Genomic DNA, 15,337 nt, shown 5'->3' on the forward strand with positions numbered 1-15,337 from the left:
TGGAGTACGGCACACTTGGCTTGCTTCACCTCCAGCCCTGACCATTGGAGGAACTCATCAGTGCGTGCCAGCATTTTGGTGATGACATCCTCCTGTCGTGATGACACCTGCACGTCGTCCGCGTATCCCTGCACAGGATTTGGGGATCGGACATGCAGAGGAGCGCACTGGTAAATCCACTTCATCCATTGGTTGAGTGCTAAGATGAAGTTCACGGCACTCCAGGGACAGCCAGTTTTTATTCCCACCTTCAGTGCAATCGGCTCTGTGAGCTGCTGCCCACAGATAACTTGGAGAAATGAGCCTTGGTACACGCTGGATACAATATTCACAAAAGGCTGAGGCAGGTGTATTTCCTCTAATGCTTTTAGCATCACCTCATGGGGGAGTGTACCAAACGCATCTCTGAAGTCCAAAAACACTGTGTAGAATCTAGATGATTCATGTTTGAAGTCATCTATTCCGGTTTTTAAGCAAAACACATGTTCGTTCATTCCCTGTCTGTTGATGCATGATTCAATTCTTGATTTAATGCACGATGACCCATAGATAGTACTGTCATTTAATTCATTTCATGTTGTATCAGCTTTGAATACTCCAAGCTGCATATTCACACAGATGATATAAAAACTGAAAAAACTATATAAAACCTTTTTTTTTAATAAATATTTTTTATGATGATGATGATGATTATGATGAAGAAGAACATGATATTAAAAAACGTGATATAAGAACATGACAATGATAGTGAATAGCCTATGATGCCGGTAATGTAAATGTCAAATCAAAAATATCCACAATGATGAAAGAAGCAACTGACATTGTATGACATTGTATGACACGTATAAACACACTTCTTAGTGTCCCCATGCGACCCCTGCTGGTATTGAAGAGCATTGCAGCCATGAAAAAAAAGAGGTGGCGGCTGATACTAACGCAATCACACACAAACACACACAAATACTGCAAAATAACTTTATACTAGCTAGATTTTGAAAATATAAGGATACTGGGGGGTAGAACGCACATATCTAGGAAAGGTCATGAAAGGAGGGTCCTGAAATTTGATCGAGTGCAAAGATTTATTTTTACTCACAGGGGTCAAAAGTCTTTATGCTTTGCGTCATTGACTGTCTTTTTGTAAATCATTGTCAACTATAAAATGTAAAATGTATTTTTTGATAACAAAAGGATTAAAAAAATAAAATTAAAAAAGTCCATTAGAGGTGAGCAAATGTAATGCGTTGCTATCCGGTTGTTAAGCCTGACGTCAAACGTGACGTTTTGCAATAGCCGGCCGCGCTAACCGCAACACCAAAACTTTTGGTCCAAAAGAGTTATCTCCCTTGGCGTAGACTTTGCTAACGGGGTGGGATCCTTATTCAGGTTCTCTGGTGCGATGCCTCCTACCATCCTTTCATGCGCGGAAATTCCATCCTTCCATGCGGGTGGCGAACCCAGAACCTTCTGCGTACCAACCGGCCGCGCTAACCACTACACCAAGACAGCTAACCCGCTTGTTTAAGATTTTTTCGCCTATTTAAGTTTATTTTTTATTATTTTATTATTATTTATTTTTTAATTTTTTTAATTTACGTGCTTACGTTCCCTCCCTATGATGATGATTATGATGAAGAAGAACATGATATAAAAAAACGTGATATAAGAACATGACAATGATAGTGAATCCGCTTGTTAAGTCTGACGTCAAAAGTGACGTTTAGCCATTTCCGTGTCCAAACCGGAAATTCCCTGCGCCAGAGTACCTCTGAACTACAGCGGTAGAATGACAGTTTAATCGTTTTTTAGACTCGGGTCTATTCATACAACAAGGGACACAATACTTTCCCATTTTCTCCTCGGAAAAGCGCTATATAAATATAATTTATTATTATTATTATTTCTCCATTTCGAAGACAGCGCCTCAGCCAACGTTGGCCCCGGAAACACGTCACGACTTAACAAGCGGTATCCTATGATGCCGGTAATGTAAATATCAAATCAAAAATATCCACAATGATGAAAGAAGTAAACAAGTAGCGAGTAGCGTCCATTTATATGGAATTTGGGCCATATGGCCAGTTTTATCTGTTGAGGTTATTTTTTACCTGTTCCAGCCACCCATGCAATCTGTGTGTTGGCTGTGTTAACACTTTGAGTTACTGTATGTAACCATCGTTAGCTGTATGTGCAGAGTTGAGTCTGTTGAGCTGTTGAGGAGATGTTCCCGTGATGTTGTGTTTTAGGACTTCCCCTGTGTAAACAGATGTGTGCTCCCCCCCAGTTCTCCCTTTGGTGTGTGTGTGTGTGTGTGTGTGTGTGTGTGTGTGTGTGTGTGTGTGTGTGTGTGTGTGTATTGTGTGTGTGTGTATTGTATTGTATTGTATCGAATATGCATTTATATTTCCACTTCAGTCTTTCTGCCTAAACCACCTCATCCTCCTCACACCATGTCAGATCATAGAGTGGGTAACATTTGAATACTTTATTTGGTTCCACAAATTATATTATACAAACAGGGAATCAAATATTTCGGGGCTAAGCAGCACTGAACACTTAAGGATACACATAACACCTCCTTCTCCACACGGCCAAGCTGCCAATAATAGCTGAGACAGAGCAAAATTTGGCAACCTGTTTGGCCTTTCTTTTAGTCATTGCAGCAATTCTCAGACCCCTCATGGTGCATTTATATACATGGCCCAGACTTCCAAATACAAGTATGCTGAATTTGCACTTGTACCCAAAGCTGGTTATCGTACCAAGTAGTGGTTGGTATTTGATATACTTGTCCTGGAAAGTCTGGTCCATGTACAGGTCAAAGGGGCAGCCTACTTCTACAATCAGCACCTCCTTGTGGCTGGTGTCAACAAAGACAACATCAGGTGTATTTGGGATGTTGGAAAAAACATCATTGGCAAAACCAAACCACTCTGGTAACACTCTGGCATGCTTGTACATAACTGCGCTAGATGGTAAGATGTTTTGTACTGTATCAGACACAATGTCCACAATACGGTCATGACGAGCTATGTACAGGTGTTTGTATGCATTACATCCATTTGTTATGTGTGCAATGGACTCTAGGTGTTGTGAATCCTGATGGTTTAAACAGAATGGACTGTGAGTGTGGGGATACCAGGTGGACAGATTGTACTTGGTCGGTAATACCTGCAGTCTTGCTTTGATGGTGAATTTCAGAACATCCTCGTCGCAGCGACGTTCTTATACACTGAGTGTGAGACTGAGTGGTCAGCGAACTGCAAACAGGCTAGCTTTCCCTGTAGTCTGAGTCCACACCAGTGCTGCCTGATCTCAGACTGCTTCAGGCTGAGCAGAACCCTCCTTGCAGAGTCTCTGTGCAGTCCGACAGTCTCTTCCTGCGGTGTTGTGATGTCGGCCTTCACAATCACACAGGGGTCTGTGATCACCTCATCAGAGACAGGGACTTCAGTCTGTGTGTTAAGTTCTGTCCATCTTAGCTGAACTCCAGTCTGGTTGCAGAGGTCATTGAGATCCGGCCAGTCAGACCAGACCCCGAAGCCCTTGGCCTGGGAGTCCAGTTTCCCAGAGTCTTTCCTCCTGAAGCCGAGGAAGTCGTTCTGGTGTGCGCGGGCCAGGGGGATCTTCCTTCTGCGTAGATCCAGTAGGAGAGAGGCCCTGGCCATTTCTCTAACGGTGGCATCGTCATTGTTAAGCATGTGGAGCAGGTGGGCTAGCCTGGTGGCTATGTAGGCCCACTCAACATTGGGGACTCCCAGCCCTCCCTCTCCACATGGGAGAAAGATCATGCCCCGTGTGGAGTGTGTGTTGAGGCCCACCCACTTTCTGACCAGCTGGACAGTTCTGTTCGTCATCTCTCTCAGTGCTTTGAGAGGGATGTGCACATTGGCGAAGAGGTGTTGGATTTTGGCCAGAGCCACCTCTCTCACAGCCTGGAGCTTCATGAGGATGGGGAGGGGGGACAAGTCAATCAGGTGGAGACGATGGAGAAACTCTGTAGTGAGCTCCTCGACCTGCTCGCTCCACTCGCCAGCGATGTTAAACCTGTGGCCAAGGTATGGGTAGGTCTCATTGCGGGAATACACCCTGATGGGTTGGCCCATTACAAGAAAGGTGGGGGGCTTGTCGTTCTTGGCCTTATACCAGCGGTTGCCTCCACTGCGGCGCTCATGGAGTACGGCACACTTGGCTTGCTTCACCTCCAGCCCTGACCATTGGAGGAACTCATCAGTGCGTGCCAGCATTTTGGTGATGACATCCTCCTGTCGTGATGACACCTGCACGTCGTCCGCGTATCCCTGCACAGGATTTGGGGATCGGACATGCAGAGGAGCGCACTGGTAAATCCACTTCATCCATTGGTTGAGTGCTAAGATGAAGTTCACGGCACTCCAGGGACAGCCAGTTTTTTTATTCCCACCTTCAGTGCAATCGGCTCTGTGAGCTGCTGCCCACAGATAACTTGGAGAAATGAGCCTTGGTACACGCTGGATACAATATTCACAAAAGGCTGAGGCAGGTGTATTTCCTCTAATGCTTTTAGCATCACCTCATGGGGGAGTGTACCAAACGCATCTCTGAAGTCCAAAAACACTGTGTAGAATCTAGATGATTCATGTTTGAAGTCATCTATTCCGGTTTTTAAGCAAAACACATGTTCGTTCATTCCCTGTCTGTTGATGCATGATTCAATTCTTGATTTAATGCACGATGACCCATAGATAGTACTGTCATTTAATTCATTTCATGTTGTATCAGCTTTGAATACTCCAAGCTGCATATTCACACAGATGATATAAAAACTGAAAAAACTATATAAAACCTTTTTTTTTAATAAATATTTTTTATGATGATGATGATGATTATGATGAAGAAGAACATGATATTAAAAAACGTGATATAAGAACATGACAATGATAGTGAATAGCCTATGATGCCGGTAATGTAAATGTCAAATCAAAAATATCCACAATGATGAAAGAAGCAACTGACATTGTATGACATTGTATGACACGTATAAACACACTTCTTAGTGTCCCCATGCGACCCCTGCTGGTATTGAAGAGCATTGCAGCCATGAAAAAAAAGAGGTGGCGGCTGATACTAACGCAATCACACACAAACACACACAAATACTGCAAAATAACTTTATACTAGCTAGATTTTGAAAATATAAGGATACTGGGGGGTAGAACGCACATATCTAGGAAAGGTCATGAAAGGAGGGTCCTGAAATTTGATCGAGTGCAAAGATTTATTTTTACTCACAGGGGTCAAAAGTCTTTATGCTTTGCGTCATTGACTGTCTTTTTGTAAATCATTGTCAACTATAAAATGTAAAATGTATTTTTTGATAACAAAAGGATTAAAAAAATAAAATTAAAAAAGTCCATTAGAGGTGAGCAAATGTAATGCGTTGCTATCCGGTTGTTAAGCCTGACGTCAAACGTGACGTTTTGCAATAGCCGGCCGCGCTAACCGCAACACCAAAACTTTTGGTCCAAAAGAGTTATCTCCCTTGGCGTAGACTTTGCTAACGGGGTGGGATCCTTATTCAGGTTCTCTGGTGCGATGCCTCCTACCATCCTTTCATGCGCGGAAATTCCATCCTTCCATGCGGGTGGCGAACCCAGAACCTTCTGCGTACCAACCGGCCGCGCTAACCACTACACCAAGACAGCTAACCCGCTTGTTTAAGATTTTTTCGCCTATTTAAGTTTATTTTTTATTATTTTATTATTATTTATTTTTTAATTTTTTTAATTTACGTGCTTACGTTCCCTCCCTATGATGATGATTATGATGAAGAAGAACATGATATAAAAAAACGTGATATAAGAACATGACAATGATAGTGAATCCGCTTGTTAAGTCTGACGTCAAAAGTGACGTTTAGCCATTTCCGTGTCCAAACCGGAAATTCCCTGCGCCAGAGTACCTCTGAACTACAGCGGTAGAATGACAGTTTAATCGTTTTTTAGACTCGGGTCTATTCATACAACAAGGGACACAATACTTTCCCATTTTCTCCTCGGAAAAGCGCTATATAAATATAATTTATTATTATTATTATTTCTCCATTTCGAAGACAGCGCCTCAGCCAACGTTGGCCCCGGAAACACGTCACGACTTAACAAGCGGTATCCTATGATGCCGGTAATGTAAATATCAAATCAAAAATATCCACAATGATGAAAGAAGTAAACAAGTAGCGAGTAGCGTCCATTTATATGGAATTTGGGCCATATGGCCAGTTTTATCTGTTGAGGTTATTTTTTACCTGTTCCAGCCACCCATGCAATCTGTGTGTTGGCTGTGTTAACACTTTGAGTTACTGTATGTAACCATCGTTAGCTGTATGTGCAGAGTTGAGTCTGTTGAGCTGTTGAGGAGATGTTCCCGTGATGTTGTGTTTTAGGACTTCCCCTGTGTAAACAGATGTGTGCTCCCCCCCAGTTCTCCCTTTGGTGTGTGTGTGTGTGTGTGTGTGTGTGTGTGTGTGTGTGTGTGTGTGTGTGTGTGTATTGTGTGTGTGTGTATTGTATTGTATTGTATCGAATATGCATTTATATTTCCACTTCAGTCTTTCTGCCTAAACCACCTCATCCTCCTCACACCATGTCAGATCATAGAGTGGGTAACATTTGAATACTTTATTTGGTTCCACAAATTATATTATACAAACAGGGAATCAAATATTTCGGGGCTAAGCAGCACTGAACACTTAAGGATACACATAACACCTCCTTCTCCACACGGCCAAGCTGCCAATAATAGCTGAGACAGAGCAAAATTTGGCAACCTGTTTGGCCTTTCTTTTAGTCATTGCAGCAATTCTCAGACCCCTCATGGTGCATTTATATACATGGCCCAGACTTCCAAATACAAGTATGCTGAATTTGCACTTGTACCCAAAGCTGGTTATCGTACCAAGTAGTGGTTGGTATTTGATATACTTGTCCTGGAAAGTCTGGTCCATGTACAGGTCAAAGGGGCAGCCTACTTCTACAATCAGCACCTCCTTGTGGCTGGTGTCAACAAAGACAACATCAGGTGTATTTGGGATGTTGGAAAAAACATCATTGGCAAAACCAAACCACTCTGGTAACACTCTGGCATGCTTGTACATAACTGCGCTAGATGGTAAGATGTTTTGTACTGTATCAGACACAATGTCCACAATACGGTCATGACGAGCTATGTACAGGTGTTTGTATGCATTACATCCATTTGTTATGTGTGCAATGGACTCTAGGTGTTGTGAATCCTGATGGTTTAAACAGAATGGACTGTGAGTGTGGGGATACCAGGTGGACAGATTGTACTTGGTCGGTAATACCTGCAGTCTTGCTTTGATGGTGAATTTCAGAACATCCTCGTCGCAGCGACGTTCTTATACACTGAGTGTGAGACTGAGTGGTCAGCGAACTGCAAACAGGCTAGCTTTCCCTGTAGTCTGAGTCCACACCAGTGCTGCCTGATCTCAGACTGCTTCAGGCTGAGCAGAACCCTCCTTGCAGAGTCTCTGTGCAGTCCGACAGTCTCTTCCTGCGGTGTTGTGATGTCGGCCTTCACAATCACACAGGGGTCTGTGATCACCTCATCAGAGACAGGGACTTCAGTCTGTGTGTTAAGTTCTGTCCATCTTAGCTGAACTCCAGTCTGGTTGCAGAGGTCATTGAGATCCGGCCAGTCAGACCAGACCCCGAAGCCCTTGGCCTGGGAGTCCAGTTTCCCAGAGTCTTTCCTCCTGAAGCCGAGGAAGTCGTTCTGGTGTGCGCGGGCCAGGGGGATCTTCCTTCTGCGTAGATCCAGTAGGAGAGAGGCCCTGGCCATTTCTCTAACGGTGGCATCGTCATTGTTAAGCATGTGGAGCAGGTGGGCTAGCCTGGTGGCTATGTAGGCCCACTCAACATTGGGGACTCCCAGCCCTCCCTCTCCACATGGGAGAAAGATCATGCCCCGTGTGGAGTGTGTGTTGAGGCCCACCCACTTTCTGACCAGCTGGACAGTTCTGTTCGTCATCTCTCTCAGTGCTTTGAGAGGGATGTGCACATTGGCGAAGAGGTGTTGGATTTTGGCCAGAGCCACCTCTCTCACAGCCTGGAGCTTCATGAGGATGGGGAGGGGGGACAAGTCAATCAGGTGGAGACGATGGAGAAACTCTGTAGTGAGCTCCTCGACCTGCTCGCTCCACTCGCCAGCGATGTTAAACCTGTGGCCAAGGTATGGGTAGGTCTCATTGCGGGAATACACCCTGATGGGTTGGCCCATTACAAGAAAGGTGGGGGGCTTGTCGTTCTTGGCCTTATACCAGCGGTTGCCTCCACTGCGGCGCTCATGGAGTACGGCACACTTGGCTTGCTTCACCTCCAGCCCTGACCATTGGAGGAACTCATCAGTGCGTGCCAGCATTTTGGTGATGACATCCTCCTGTCGTGATGACACCTGCACGTCGTCCGCGTATCCCTGCACAGGATTTGGGGATCGGACATGCAGAGGAGCGCACTGGTAAATCCACTTCATCCATTGGTTGAGTGCTAAGATGAAGTTCACGGCACTCCAGGGACAGCCAGTTTTTATTCCCACCTTCAGTGCAATCGGCTCTGTGAGCTGCTGCCCACAGATAACTTGGAGAAATGAGCCTTGGTACACGCTGGATACAATATTCACAAAAGGCTGAGGCAGGTGTATTTCCTCTAATGCTTTTAGCATCACCTCATGGGGGAGTGTACCAAACGCATCTCTGAAGTCCAAAAACACTGTGTAGAATCTAGATGATTCATGTTTGAAGTCATCTATTCCGGTTTTTAAGCAAAACACATGTTCGTTCATTCCCTGTCTGTTGATGCATGATTCAATTCTTGATTTAATGCACGATGACCCATAGATAGTACTGTCATTTAATTCATTTCATGTTGTATCAGCTTTGAATACTCCAAGCTGCATATTCACACAGATGATATAAAAACTGAAAAAACTATATAAAACCTTTTTTTTTAATAAATATTTTTTATGATGATGATGATGATTATGATGAAGAAGAACATGATATTAAAAAACGTGATATAAGAACATGACAATGATAGTGAATAGCCTATGATGCCGGTAATGTAAATGTCAAATCAAAAATATCCACAATGATGAAAGAAGCAACTGACATTGTATGACATTGTATGACACGTATAAACACACTTCTTAAGGCCGGTTTAGGCTTCTGCGTCGAATTTACGTGCGTAGCTTACGTAAATTCTTACGTAGGTCTCGCAATTTACACTTCTGCGTAGGCCGCGCTGCAATTACACCGTCACATCGCTAGGTGGCAGTGTGTTTTCAGCCCCTGTGCTGTGCCTCTTCCGGTTAGGAACTCAACGGAGCTCAAAGCTCTAAGCGGCATAATAGCGATCTTTTTGTTGTTATGTTGTTGTAAATAAAAGTTATATGATGCATTGAAATGACATTAAACTAAGATAATACGATGGTTATCATAATTTTTCAAATCTTTATTAATAAGTAATTACAGAAAAGGTGAATGACATTTCTGTCATGACTTCCGCATTTTGGGCGACGAGAGAGTCGGAATCTTGTCTGAATCATGTGCTACCAAGCGGACCAATCACAGAGCTTACGGTTAACGTGCGCTCTGACGCGTGGATAGATTTTTTGAAAGGAGCACGTCCAGGCTACGCACGTCCACGCGGGACTACGTAAGCTTACGCGTAGCCTACGGAGTCGACTTTACGCAGAAGCCTAAACCGGCCTTTAGTGTCCCCATGCGACCCCTGCTGGTATTGAAGAGCATTGCAGCCATGAAAAAAAAGAGGTGGCGGCTGATACTAACGCAATCACACACAAACACACACAAATACTGCAAAATAACTTTATACTAGCTAGATTTTGAAAATATAAGGATACTGGGGGGTAGAACGCACATATCTAGGAAAGGTCATGAAAGGAGGGTCCTGAAATTTGATCGAGTGCAAAGATTTATTTTTACTCACAGGGGTCAAAAGTCTTTATGCTTTGCGTCATTGACTGTCTTTTTGTAAATCATTGTCAACTATAAAATGTAAAATGTATTTTTTGATAACAAAAGGATTAAAAAAATAAAATTAAAAAAGTCCATTAGAGGTGAGCAAATGTAATGCGTTGCTATCCGGTTGTTAAGCCTGACGTCAAACGTGACGTTTTGCAATAGCCGGCCGCGCTAACCGCAACACCAAAACTTTTGGTCCAAAAGAGTTATCTCCCTTGGCGTAGACTTTGCTAACGGGGTGGGATCCTTATTCAGGTTCTCTGGTGCGATGCCTCCTACCATCCTTTCATGCGCGGAAATTCCATCCTTCCATGCGGGTGGCGAACCCAGAACCTTCTGCGTACCAACCGGCCGCGCTAACCACTACACCAAGACAGCTAACCCACTTGTTTAAGATTTTTTCGCCTATTTAAGTTTATTTTTTATTATTTTATTATTATTTATTTTTTAATTTTTTTAATTTACGTGCTTACGTTCCCTCCCTATGATGATGATTATGATGAAGAAGAACATGATATAAAAAAACGTGATATAAGAACATGACAATGATAGTGAATCCGCTTGTTAAGTCTGACGTCAAAAGTGACGTTTAGCCATTTCCGTGTCCAAACCGGAAATTCCCTGCGCCAGAGTACCTCTGAACTACAGCGGTAGAATGACAGTTTAATCGTTTTTTAGACTCGGGTCTATTCATACAACAAGGGACACAATACTTTCCCATTTTCTCCTCGGAAAAGCGCTATATAAATATAATTTATTATTATTATTATTTCTCCATTTCGAAGACAGCGCCTCAGCCAACGTTGGCCCCGGAAACACGTCACGACTTAACAAGCGGTATCCTATGATGCCGGTAATGTAAATATCAAATCAAAAATATCCACAATGATGAAAGAAGTAAACAAGTAGCGAGTAGCGTCCATTTATATGGAATTTGGGCCATATGGCCAGTTTTATCTGTTGAGGTTATTTTTTACCTGTTCCAGCCACCCATGCAATCTGTGTGTTGGCTGTGTTAACACTTTGAGTTACTGTATGTAACCATCGTTAGCTGTATGTGCAGAGTTGAGTCTGTTGAGCTGTTGAGGAGATGTTCCCGTGATGTTGTGTTTTAGGACTTCCCCTGTGTAAACAGATGTGTGCTCCCCCCCAGTTCTCCCTTTGGTGTGTGTGTGTGTGTGTGTGTGTGTGTGTGTGTGTGTGTGTGTGTGTGTGTGTGTGTATTGTGTGTGTGTGTATTGTATTGTATTGTATCGAATATGCATTTATATTTCCACTTCAGTCTTTCTGCCTAAACCACCTCATCCTCCTCACACCATGTCAGATCATAGAGTGGGTAACATTTGAATACTTTATTTGGTTCCACAAATTATATTATACAAACAGGGAATCAAATATTTCGGGGCTAAGCAGCACTGAACACTTAAGGATACACATAACACCTCCTTCTCCACACGGCCAAGCTGCCAATAATAGCTGAGACAGAGCAAAATTTGGCAACCTGTTTGGCCTTTCTTTTAGTCATTGCAGCAATTCTCAGACCCCTCATGGTGCATTTATATACATGGCCCAGACTTCCAAATACAAGTATGCTGAATTTGCACTTGTACCCAAAGCTGGTTATCGTACCAAGTAGTGGTTGGTATTTGATATACTTGTCCTGGAAAGTCTGGTCCATGTACAGGTCAAAGGGGCAGCCTACTTCTACAATCAGCACCTCCTTGTGGCTGGTGTCAACAAAGACAACATCAGGTGTATTTGGGATGTTGGAAAAAACATCATTGGCAAAACCAAACCACTCTGGTAACACTCTGGCATGCTTGTACATAACTGCGCTAGATGGTAAGATGTTTTGTACTGTATCAGACACAATGTCCACAATACGGTCATGACGAGCTATGTACAGGTGTTTGTATGCATTACATCCATTTGTTATGTGTGCAATGGACTCTAGGTGTTGTGAATCCTGATGGTTTAAACAGAATGGACTGTGAGTGTGGGGATACCAGGTGGACAGATTGTACTTGGTCGGTAATACCTGCAGTCTTGCTTTGATGGTGAATTTCAGAACATCCTCGTCGCAGCGACGTTCTTATACACTGAGTGTGAGACTGAGTGGTCAGCGAACTGCAAACAGGCTAGCTTTCCCTGTAGTCTGAGTCCACACCAGTGCTGCCTGATCTCAGACTGCTTCAGGCTGAGCAGAACCCTCCTTGCAGAGTCTCTGTGCAGTCCGACAGTCTCTTCCTGCGGTGTTGTGATGTCGGCCTTCACAATCACACAGGGGTCTGTGATCACCTCATCAGAGACAGGGACTTCAGTCTGTGTGTTAAGTTCTGTCCATCTTAGCTGAACTCCAGTCTGGTTGCAGAGGTCATTGAGATCCGGCCAGTCAGACCAGACCCCGAAGCCCTTGGCCTGGGAGTCCAGTTTCCCAGAGTCTTTCCTCCTGAAGCCGAGGAAGTCGTTCTGGTGTGCGCGGGCCAGGGGGATCTTCCTTCTGCGTAGATCCAGTAGGAGAGAGGCCCTGGCCATTTCTCTAACGGTGGCATCGTCATTGTTAAGCATGTGGAGCAGGTGGGCTAGCCTGGTGGCTATGTAGGCCCACTCAACATTGGGGACTCCCAGCCCTCCCTCTCCACATGGGAGAAAGATCATGCCCCGTGTGGAGTGTGTGTTGAGGCCCACCCACTTTCTGACCAGCTGGACAGTTCTGTTCGTCATCTCTCTCAGTGCTTTGAGAGGGATGTGCACATTGGCGAAGAGGTGTTGGATTTTGGCCAGAGCCACCTCTCTCACAGCCTGGAGCTTCATGAGGATGGGGAGGGGGGACAAGTCAATCAGGTGGAGACGATGGAGAAACTCTGTAGTGAGCTCCTCGACCTGCTCGCTCCACTCGCCAGCGATGTTAAACCTGTGGCCAAGGTATGGGTAGGTCTCATTGCGGGAATACACCCTGATGGGTTGGCCCATTACAAGAAAGGTGGGGGGCTTGTCGTTCTTGGCCTTATACCAGCGGTTGCCTCCACTGCGGCGCTCATGGAGTACGGCACACTTGGCTTGCTTCACCTCCAGCCCTGACCATTGGAGGAACTCATCAGTGCGTGCCAGCATTTTGGTGATGACATCCTCCTGTCGTGATGACACCTGCACGTCGTCCGCGTATCCCTGCACAGGATTTGGGGATCGGACATGCAGAGGAGCGCACTGGTAAATCCACTTCATCCATTGGTTGAGTGCTAAGATGAAGTTCACGGCACTCCAGGGACAGCCAGTTTTTATTCCCACCTTCAGTGCAATCGGCTCTGTGAGCTGCTGCCCACAGATAACTTGGAGAAATGAGCCTTGGTACACGCTGGATACAATATTCACAAAAGGCTGAGGCAGGTGTATTTCCTCTAATGCTTTTAGCATCACCTCATGGGGGAGTGTACCAAACGCATCTCTGAAGTCCAAAAACACTGTGTAGAATCTAGATGATTCATGTTTGAAGTCATCTATTCCGGTTTTTAAGCAAAACACATGTTCGTTCATTCCCTGTCTGTTGATGCATGATTCAATTCTTGATTTAATGCACGATGACCCATAGATAGTACTGTCATTTAATTCATTTCATGTTGTATCAGCTTTGAATACTCCAAGCTGCATATTCACACAGATGATATAAAAACTGAAAAAACTATATAAAACCTTTTTTTTTAATAAATATTTTTTATGATGATGATGATGATTATGATGAAGAAGAACATGATATTAAAAAACGTGATATAAGAACATGACAATGATAGTGAATAGCCTATGATGCCGGTAATGTAAATGTCAAATCAAAAATATCCACAATGATGAAAGAAGCAACTGACATTGTATGACATTGTATGACACGTATAAACACACTTCTTAGTGTCCCCATGCGACCCCTGCTGGTATTGAAGAGCATTGCAGCCATGAAAAAAAAGAGGTGGCGGCTGATACTAACGCAATCACACACAAACACACACAAATACTGCAAAATAACTTTATACTAGCTAGATTTTGAAAATATAAGGATACTGGGGGGTAGAACGCACATATCTAGGAAAGGTCATGAAAGGAGGGTCCTGAAATTTGATCGAGTGCAAAGATTTATTTTTACTCACAGGGGTCAAAAGTCTTTATGCTTTGCGTCATTGACTGTCTTTTTGTAAATCATTGTCAACTATAAAATGTAAAATGTATTTTTTGATAACAAAAGGATTAAAAAAATAAAATTAAAAAAGTCCATTAGAGGTGAGCAAATGTAATGCGTTGCTATCCGGTTGTTAAGCCTGACGTCAAACGTGACGTTTTGCAATAGCCGGCCGCGCTAACCGCAACACCAAAACTTTTGGTCCAAAAGAGTTATCTCCCTTGGCGTAGACTTTGCTAACGGGGTGGGATCCTTATTCAGGTTCTCTGGTGCGATGCCTCCTACCATCCTTTCATGCGCGGAAATTCCATCCTTCCATGCGGGTGGCGAACCCAGAACCTTCTGCGTACCAACCGGCCGCGCTAACCACTACACCAAGACAGCTAACCCGCTTGTTTAAGATTTTTTCGCCTATTTAAGTTTATTTTTTATTATTTTATTATTATTTATTTTTTAATTTTTTTAATTTACGTGCTTACGTTCCCTCCCTATGATGATGATTATGATGAAGAAGAACATGATATAAAAAAACGTGATATAAGAACATGACAATGATAGTGAATCCGCTTGTTAAGTCTGACGTCAAAAGTGACGTTTAGCCATTTCCGTGTCCAAACCGGAAATTCCCTGCGCCAGAGTACCTCTGAACTACAGCGGTAGAATGACAGTTTAATCGTTTTTTAGACTCGGGTCTATTCATACAACAAGGGACACAATACTTTCCCATTTTCTCCTCGGAAAAGCGCTATATAAATATAATTTATTATTATTATTATTTCTCCATTTCGAAGACAGCGCCTCAGCCAACGTTGGCCCCGGAAACACGTCACGACTTAACAAGCGGTATCCTATGATGCCGGTAATGTAAATATCAAATCAAAAATATCCACAATGATGAAAGAAGTAAACAAGTAGCGAGTAGCGTCCATTTATATGGAATTTGGGCCATATGGCCAGTTTTATCTGTTGAGGTTATTTTTTACCTGTTCCAGCCACCCATGCAATCTGTGTGTTGGCTGTGTTAACACTTTGAGTTACTGTATGTAACCATCGTTAGCTGTATGTGCAGAGTTGAGTCTGTTGAGCTGTTGAGGAGATGTTCCCGTGATGTTGTGTTTTAGGACTTCCCCTGT

At 43.7% G+C, this 15,337-nt stretch overlaps 1 protein-coding gene across 1 annotated transcript in view; it reads left to right on the forward strand.

Moving 5' to 3' along the window:
* Positions 1-15,337, forward strand: part of acoxl (acyl-CoA oxidase-like) — a 96,135-nt gene that overhangs the window by 19,420 nt on the left and 61,378 nt on the right. The gene's annotated exons all lie outside the window — the stretch shown is intronic.

Source organism: Nansenia antarctica (genome assembly GCF_963989245.1).
Source record: "Nansenia antarctica genome assembly, chromosome: 19".
Taxonomy (NCBI): Eukaryota; Metazoa; Chordata; class Actinopteri; order Argentiniformes; family Microstomatidae; genus Nansenia; species Nansenia antarctica.